The sequence below is a fragment of the Lepisma saccharinum genome, chromosome 3 (genome assembly GCF_977018435.1).
Source record: "Lepisma saccharinum chromosome 3, izLepSacc3.1, whole genome shotgun sequence".
NCBI lineage: Eukaryota > Metazoa > Arthropoda > Insecta > Zygentoma > Lepismatidae > Lepisma > Lepisma saccharinum.
In genome coordinates this window covers 106,642,098-106,651,369 of record NC_139231.1, presented here as the reverse complement: position 1 = coordinate 106,651,369, position 9,272 = coordinate 106,642,098, and positions in this window count along the sequence as shown.

Here is a 9,272-nt window from a genome sequence, read left to right as displayed (position 1 = left end):
TACATAAGATAAACACAAACATACTATGTTGACAGCGCATATAATACAATAAGAATGATATGATACAATGAAATGTATAAACATACAAAAGTAATTTTTGCAGCCCCCCCTCCCTAATCGCCGCAACTGATCTAAGGATAAGTCAGGCAATATTACTAAGTTTATAACATATTATAACCTGCTAATATATATATATATATATACAGGGTGAGTCTAAACTTACAAGTGGTGATAAAAAAAAATACACTCTTAGTTTACCAGGCAACGTATTATAAATTCGATTATCTCGAAAACTACTAATTTTCGGACAGGGTATCATATAGTGAAATTTATTGCAAATTGCCTCTACTTTAACCCCTTTCAGGGATTACATCTAATTATATATATATATATAATATAATATAATAATAACCCACAGCGCGACAGCCCTCGAGAGCCTTGGCTTACCTACCGACTGCTGGTCTCCCTCCCACACTGTTCCTCCGTCACCTGTTATATATATATATATATATATGAGTGTGTGTGCGCGATTTGTAATTAATATACTTACAAGGGAGGTTATCTAAGTGTCCCCCTCCGATTTCCATGAAACTTGGCAGGTCTATAGAGGGGCCCAAAGGAAGAAATACGTGTTTTTTTTTTGTTTCGGCTAAAAAACTGTTTTATGGGGTAAAACCCCTCAAATGTCAAGATGAAGACAAATTGATGCTGGGATCTGACCTCTGTGCCCCCTCCGATTTTCATGAAATTTGGCAGGTGTATAGAGGGGCCCAAAGGAAGAAGTACATGTTTTTGTGTTTCAGCTAAAAAACTGTTTTAGGGGGAAACACCCCCCCGCTCAAATGTCAAGATGAAGAGAAATTGAAGTGGGGATGTGACCCCGAAACCACGTAAATATGGCATAGGAGGAAACAGGGGGCATAGGGCCCCTCTGTACACCTGCCAAGTTTCATGGAAATCGGAGGGAGACACAGGGGTCAGATACCCACGTGAATTTGTCCTCATCTTGACATTTGAGGCGGGTTTTGCCCCTTAAAACCATTTTTTAGCCGAAGCAAAAAAATACGTATTTCTTCCTTTGGGCTCCTCTATACACCTGCCAAGTTTCATGGAAATCGGAGGGGGACACAGGGGTCAGATCCTCACTTCATCTTGACATTTGAGGGGGGGGGATTGATTGCCCCCTAAAGCAGATTTTTAGCTGAAACAAAAAAAACACGTATTTCTTCCTTTGGGCCCGTCTATACACCTGCCAAGTTTAATGGAAATCAGAGGGGGACACAGGGGTCAGATCCCCACTTCAATTTGTCCCCATCTTAACATGTGAGGGGAGGGAGGTTGCCCCTAGAACAGTTTTTTAGCCGAAACAAAAATACACTTATTTCTTCCTTTGGGCCCCTCTATACACCTGCCAAGTTTCATGCAAATCGGAGGGGGACACAGGGGTCAGATCCCCACTTCAATTTGTCCTCATCTTGACATTTGCGGGGGGTGGTGCCCCCTAGAACAGTTTTTTAGCAGAAACAAAAAAAACACGTATTTTTTCCGTAGGACCCCTTCATACACATGTCAAGTTTCATGGAAATCGGAGGGGGGACACTTAGATAACCTCCCTTGTTAGTCTTACACTTTGTAATTATATAACACTGCATATATTATAATGTTTTATTTTAATTTTTAAAACTGTAACTGTAGAACAATTGTATAATTTTTGTATAACATTTCTATCTTGTTAAATGTGTTAAAGGTTTCATCCGGGAATGGAATGTCTCACATTTATGTGTGTTTTCATTTCCAATACATTCGAATGAGTACATATTCGTTTCAATGGCATTTACAAAATCACCTCTGACATTTTATGTTAAACAAGTAAGATTATTTTTGTGCACGAGTGTGTTAGCCGATGAGTAGCAAATTATTTTAGGAACAACACTTGAAAAAAAAATCTTGTAGGACTAACTAATGAAAAATTTCTTTGCAATCGAAGATCATAATACCTTTTAAGGTGTGGTAATATTATAATGAGATTGAGATAGAAACTATCGGATCCGGATTTTCGGATCCGGATCCAGATCAGGAACTTTCGGATCCGGATCCAGATCCGGAACTTTTGGAGATTCTGTTATGTAAACTCCAGAAAGTTTCCTCACAGGAGAGCTTCTTTATCTGTACCTTCGTTGTCCCTGTTGCGACCTCCCATTTATACAGAAATCTGTGACTTTGATGTCATCATGCAAATTCCCTCCGCATCTGCGTCAAAGGTTAACAGATCCCAAGTTTTGGGAACGAAGGGGAGTTTTATTGTTTCGGCTGGAGAGTGGAATGTACGGTAGGCCCTATGATTGAATATTGTCCATCTTTTCTTGTCTAATATAAATATCTGTATCATCAAATGTAGTATGGAATGTGTAGTAAGGGATGATTTCAGTAGCAGCCAATTAACACTTCAAGTGATATTTTAAATGATATAGAAAAATGTAGTATTTGTGTGATATTTCTAAACTTTATGTAACTTAATGACCCCCTCCCCCCACACATAATTTACCTTCATTCAACACTGTTAAACCTTTGAAAAATGGACTTGATTAACAAAGCCCCCCTGGTAATCCCGTTAGCCCCCTCTGGAGATCAATTCTGGCTACGGACCTGAGTCGAAGTCGATCATAAAAGTAAAGTTTACTTAATAAATTGCACTAGATCGAAAAATTAAGTGAAGGATACAGGAACTAGTGGCGTGGCTAAGTGGGGGGTCATACTTAACCCCTTCCCCTTTGGTACAGTGCCGCCCCCCGTGGCGGAGTGGTTAGCACATCGAGCTACGACGCCAGGGGTCCCGGTTTCGAATCCTGGCCTGGGCATGGATGTTTGAGAGTGTCCCTTCATCAATTTCATCATATCATCACTCATCCCCATCTTCGCAAATTAGTCAAAAGTGGCACAAATAGAGAAGTATAATAAAGCAAATCAATCAATCAATCAAAAAACCTTTGGCACAATATTCCTAAAGAAAAAGATTGTCAATGGCAGGAAAAGACTGCAAAGTGAGGGCTGGCTACAAAAAAAAAGTGTACTTAAACCCTTCCCCCTTTGGACAATCCTGGGCACTCCACTGGCAGGAACCCAGATCAGAACATCATGTTTTCAATATTCTACCATTTAATATAAAGAATAAATGGTTTATTGAGTTTTCAATTTTTTTTTTAAAAAAAATGATATTTTTATGTGACAGAGCACACAGCGTAAACTTTACAACTAAAATTTCCACCCTCCGCGGAGCTCCGCTAACTTTCAAAGAAAATTTTCCTGGACGAACTGTTTAACAAAAAGGGGATAACATTTCAATACTGAGTGGAAGACTTTCCTCCAAGGGCTATAATAATAATAATGATAAATTTTGAAATCAAATAATAGTTTTATTATTAGTTGCTATTAACAGTTGTAATTTTATTATTATTACTATTTCCACTGTTCAGTTTTATGTCAGTGGCCTGCCTCCCCTCCTGCAAGAAGATATAGCGACACCCATGTCACTGTTCGGGCATTGTGTTTTTCCCACATCAATTTCATCAGCTAATCTTTCATTACATCGTCCCGATCTATCAATGAGATAGAAAGGCGACGCAAAACAACGCAATAGGAAGCAAGAATTGCAAGGAATTTAGTCCCAAAAACAGTCCTCCCACCTTGTGGTGATTTGTAAATGAAGTATTATTTCCATGCGGTTTGTGGCAAATGAATAAGGAAGGATGGGAGATTTATTGGAGTATGTTTACCGGTTTATATGCATCCCGGGTAATATCGCCCACGCCTCAACAAAAACAGCAAATATTCACCAGTGTACCCTACAATAACATTGAAGTATTGGATTTTTGCTAAACTGAATTAATGAAAATGAGGGTTTTTTTTTTTTTGTATTCACTCAAACATAAATAAAACATAAAAATTGTGTTTTGTTGAGAATCACTTCCCAAGGGAGGGCGTGCTCCTCCTCCCCCTTCCGGACGCTCATGAATAGTTCTGTTGAAAGTGCATTCACAATTGTAATATACCGTTCAGCAGCACTCTTTTTTAATAGCAAGATATATTTCTAGACGATCTTTTGTTTCAGTGACAAACGGAAGTTGAAAGAGTGTTAAGGTGGGTGGTTGTTTGATTTGGTCGATTTTACTTTGCTTTTCTGCCATTTTTGGCAATCGTGAAGATGAAGATGAGTGATGATATGATGAAATTGATGAAGGGACACTCAGAAACACCCATGCCCATGCCGGGATTCGAACCCAGGACCTCCAGCGTCGTAGCACGATGTGCTAACCACTCCGCCACAAAGGCCGGTTGCATGGTTGTTTGATTCTTCGTGTTAAAGGTGGCTTACCTGTTTCCGGGTTCGAGTCCCGGTCTCGCCATGGGTGTTATCTCATCAGTCTTAATCATCATTCATCATCATCATCGCGATTAGCCAAAAGTGGGATAGAAGGGACGTTATGTAATAAAAATACAAATACACGTCGGCAACGAAACTGGTATGCTTTATACATTTCGCTAGATGGAGGAACAGAACTCCCCGCTTCACATTCATCCCACTTGTTACCACCTGGAGACAGGTGTCCCAGATATCTTGATCTTTGGTCATGCCTATTGGCCTGTGGCAAATATTGGACTTTTTCGCAACACGTGATATCTTCTCACGTTATATTTTCGACCTTGAAAGCTTCAGACAAATATCGCAAGGCAGATACGATTCAGTTGAATCTTATTGTTTCTCCATTCGTGATAAAATCCCATGATTAGACTGTTGTTGCAGAACTTTAAAGTTTCCTGTACTTTGGAGTATGGAATTTTCCTTCTATGAAGTACCGCTTTCATGAAAATTTACAGGTCCTGTTAACCCAGTTACTTTTTCATTCAAAAACAGGTATTCCCAAACCTTTCTTGATTTGGGCAGCTCTCGCAGTAACATTTTTTTTCTCGGAGCTCCTTAAGTCAGGAAGTAAATAGCAATTGCTGCCAGTGCATTTATCTCAGTGTTTGGAAGTAAACTAGTTACTTATAGCGCAGTTACAAGTAACAGTTACTTTCTTTAGAAGTTCTAATTGTATTAGCTGTAACTGTAACAGGGTACTTGATTTGCTGTAGAAAGTAACATTGTGAATACTTACTTTACGACACTTTCTTGAAAATGTCTAACGTGGGGCAAGAGCTAATTTGGCAACTGTTTCTCCAACTATATGTCTTCTCTGGATGCTAAAGTGAAAGAAAGCTAAGCTTCGTTGCTAGGCATGCTTTATTTAGAACGTTTTGTTTAGAACATTTCTAATTGCGTGCGAAGATTTAAGTGTTTTATTGGATGGCTTTACTAATTTAGAACATGACAGTTGAACCAGAAAGAAGTCATAGTTTGTTTGTTTGATTTGGTGTTTTTAGTTCACTTTATGTACAGGAAGGGTAATCGGGACTGGACCTACAGTTTAAAGTAGGATCCGAAACACAATTGCTTCTACTAGTGTTGCCCACGGGACGAGACGGGACAGGCTTTTAAAAATTCGACACGAGACGAGATCGATCATATGTCCCGAGACAAACGAATATTTTCGAGACGAGACAGCATTTCACAGCATTTCCACGAGACGAGACAGGACAAAGTCTCGTCTCGTGGGCAACACTAGCCTCTACCGGGTATCGAACCCGGAACCCCTTCATTACAAGGCGACGACGCTACCACTGAGCCATCGGGGAGGCCCAGAAGTCATTGTCAAGGGAGTGGCAAAAATATAATAAAATGGAATTAATAATCATTCAAGCAAAGTTGAGTCTTCGTTCCATCATTTATCCGTTGTAATAATACAGGGTAAATCAAAATGATGGACCCGATTTCAGACATTTATTCTGTGAAATATAATAAACAAATGTTATTGTGAGACATGTGCTAAGAAAGGTAAACTGTCAAAGTTTTTTTCAAACAAATCACAAGTGTTCTATGTGAGCACCTCACGTAACAACGCACACATCAAGCCGATAGTCTAACTCCTGCCAAACCTTGTGTAGCATGTTGCGGTCAATATCAGCAATGGCTGCTGTGATGCGGGCAGGCAGGTCATCCAATGTTTGTAGGAAGTGGTGGTACGTAAACGTGATCCTTGACAAAACCCCACATGAAGAAATCGCATGGGGCAAGTCGGGGGAACGTGGTGGCCAATGAAGGAGAGGTCGATCCTCCGGAGATGCACGGCCTATGCTACGTTGTTCCAATGCCAAATTGAGATGGTCCTGAACGCTGCCATGGTAATGCGCAGGGGCAGACAGTTTTCTGTGGAAGTTGAAGTTCTCTCGCTGCCCGGTAGGTGGACTTCTGTGGACTCCGCACGAAACATGTGCGCACTCGTTTCACTGTCTCTTCCCTAGTTGACGGACGGCCAGTCGATTTTCGTTTACAGATGCAGCCCGAATCTCTGAAATGTTCATACCACTTACGAATGGCCTTCCCCGTAGATGGTTCTATCCGATATTTGGTACGGAAATGCCGTTGCACACTAATCACAGACTTGTTCACGTGATAATCAAGCACACAGAAAGATCTCTGTTCTCCAGTCAATGCCATTTTCCTCCTCGCTGCTCGCTGCTGACTCCTAGCGGTAGAAAGTGGAAACACTGCGTGGAAACTAAACTTTGAAAGTTAACCTCTCGAAGCGCATGTCTCACAATAATATATGTTTATTCAATTTCACAGAATACATTTCTGTAATCGGGTCCATCATTTTGACTTACCCTGTATAGTATATGAAGACTTGTAGCTATCATGTACCAGAAACAAAAATAAAATGCATTAAGTATTCAAATATTTATTTTAAAAAAAAATAGCAGAAAGTAACTGTCAACGTAACTTACGGTTAGTTTCCAAGTACCAGTAACTGTAACTCAGTTACTTTTAAAAAGTACCTAACTCTCCGAACACGTTTATGTCAGGAATGCCTGAATTTCAAAATCAAGCAATTTGGGGAAGGACTGAATTTCACTTATACCGTTCGACTCTACATTGGTTGGGTAAAAACCTAAGCGATGATATCTTTTGATTTTGGGCAGCTTTTTGGAGTTTAAGACGTCATCAAAATGGTGGACGCTCAGTTATAAAATACTTTTGACTAATTGCTTTGTTCTTCTGTTTCATTATTCCTGGAACAGTGAGGCGGGGGGGGGGGGACTGCTGCTCTTGGTTAATGCATTAGTCACTCGAATAGAAAGATCCACTTCCTGCTGGTTCAGTGTCACGCGCTGGGAAAATAATGACGTTCCTTTCCTTCCTCGTTGTGCGAACACGATAGCCATCAGCCTCAATCCTTTGCTCCAGGGTGCGAAATCCTGGGGGGACAGGAGGATTTCCCCCCACCAACAATCTTGGCTTAAAATATCCCCCACACCAAACATTTCCGGGGGGAGTTTTTGTTGTAACAGCAAAAGATAAGCAATTAGTTTTTACTTCACATATACTATACTAAGGATAATATAAAAATACACACAAAGTAGTGTAGTTGTGAGTGTTGGATGCTCTCTCTTTCTCTCTAAAAATAATCGTTAACAGATCTTCACCAACAACAATATACGCACAATTAAATAAAACAGGAATGCATGACAAAAATAACCACGAAAACTAATTGATTTATTTTAATATAAAGCAAAAACTGAAGAAAACCTTTACATTATTAAAACATTTCAACTATTTCGTAATTTATTGACATCTTTAACCAGTTAGCAAAAAAATTAGTTTGTTACTTTATAAATATCTGATATAAATACATATAAGCAACAAATTAATTCCTTTATATTTATTTAATAATGATAGAAATAGTGTATTTTTAATTATTAAGTAATTTATTTTTACATTTAATAACATATATATTTGTGTGTGTTTATAGATCAAGATTCCCCCCCCTTCAATGATTTCGCACCCTACTTTGCCCAACTGCACAAGAGCTCGCTCACTGCCAGACTGGCTTGGATGGCTTTTCAGACAGAACCCTATATGTCGCCCACCCTATGGATACCCCCTCCTTTTCTGGTTACAAATATTTATACTTTGGGGAGGAGTTGAATTTTTCACCCAGGAAGGTGTCAGTTCGTATTAGTATTTAGGGTGGGTGTAAGTCAAAATGACCGTTTGTGAAAATTTTTATTGGGGCGTTAAGGACATTTTTGTGGTGTTAGGGAGTGTCGGGTTGTTCAGATAAATCGTTGTAGGGAGGAGCGTTCATTGAGGGGGCGGATATAAAGTACAAGAAATATTGGCTATATGCTGTATTTTTATCACCCACCGTTGTAATTTTTTAGCCATTTTCCTTCCACAATATAATTTTGATGTTCATTGCCTCATATTGAAGCAGTTCCACATCTCTTTTGGCAGCAAAGGGGTTTCGAACAAAGGTGAAATGACCTTGGATGGATTTAAAAAGTAGAGGAACATGATTGGTTAATCAGGTCGGTTACAATAGTCCTGGGTCAGTGTCCTTATCTGTCTATGAAAACATTTTTTTTTGTTACATGTGTTCGTAATTAAGGACATGGAAATGGAATCATTTTATACTTTTATGTTTTCGCAATTAGGATGCAAGTCCTCACATTAACTGAAACTCGAATGTAGACACGTGCCGGGTTTCGCAGGCCATTGATAAAACTTGAATAGTAGAAATAATAATAGGGTCTAAAAAAAATTCTAAAAAAAATAAACCAATTTTATATTTTGTTATATTATTATATCATTGAGGAGAATTTTCTACCCGATCCCCAAGATGACTTTTTTTTTTTTCATTTCATACAGTTGCAAACTGAATACATAGTATTCGATTCTGTCTTTAAATTTTACACATCTCGTTCAAGAAGAAGCTTTAAAAGTTAAGGTGAATTTTTAGTCACAAAGTTCACTCTGTGTGATTTCTCACATTTAAATCTCATTTTTGGAATTTTGAAAACTTTGAAATCATTTATTCTTTGGAAACGATTGGAAATGAGTACGAAAATATAAATTTGTTTCTGTATTGTACATAGAGTTGGAAGAGGTAGGAAAAAACCGGCTTTTTTAAAGAAAAAGAACGGAGTTTTCTCCACGGCTTTATTCGGCTTTTTTCACAAAAGTGTCTCAAATCAATGAAAATACAAGAGTTGCCAGTATTTTTCCTGTTCCATGGTTTTCGTTTATCTCCCTACTGTAAAATAGACACTCATTTCTAAATATAAAATACAATTTACAATATGAAATTCGTAGCTAGACATAAACAGTGTTTTCA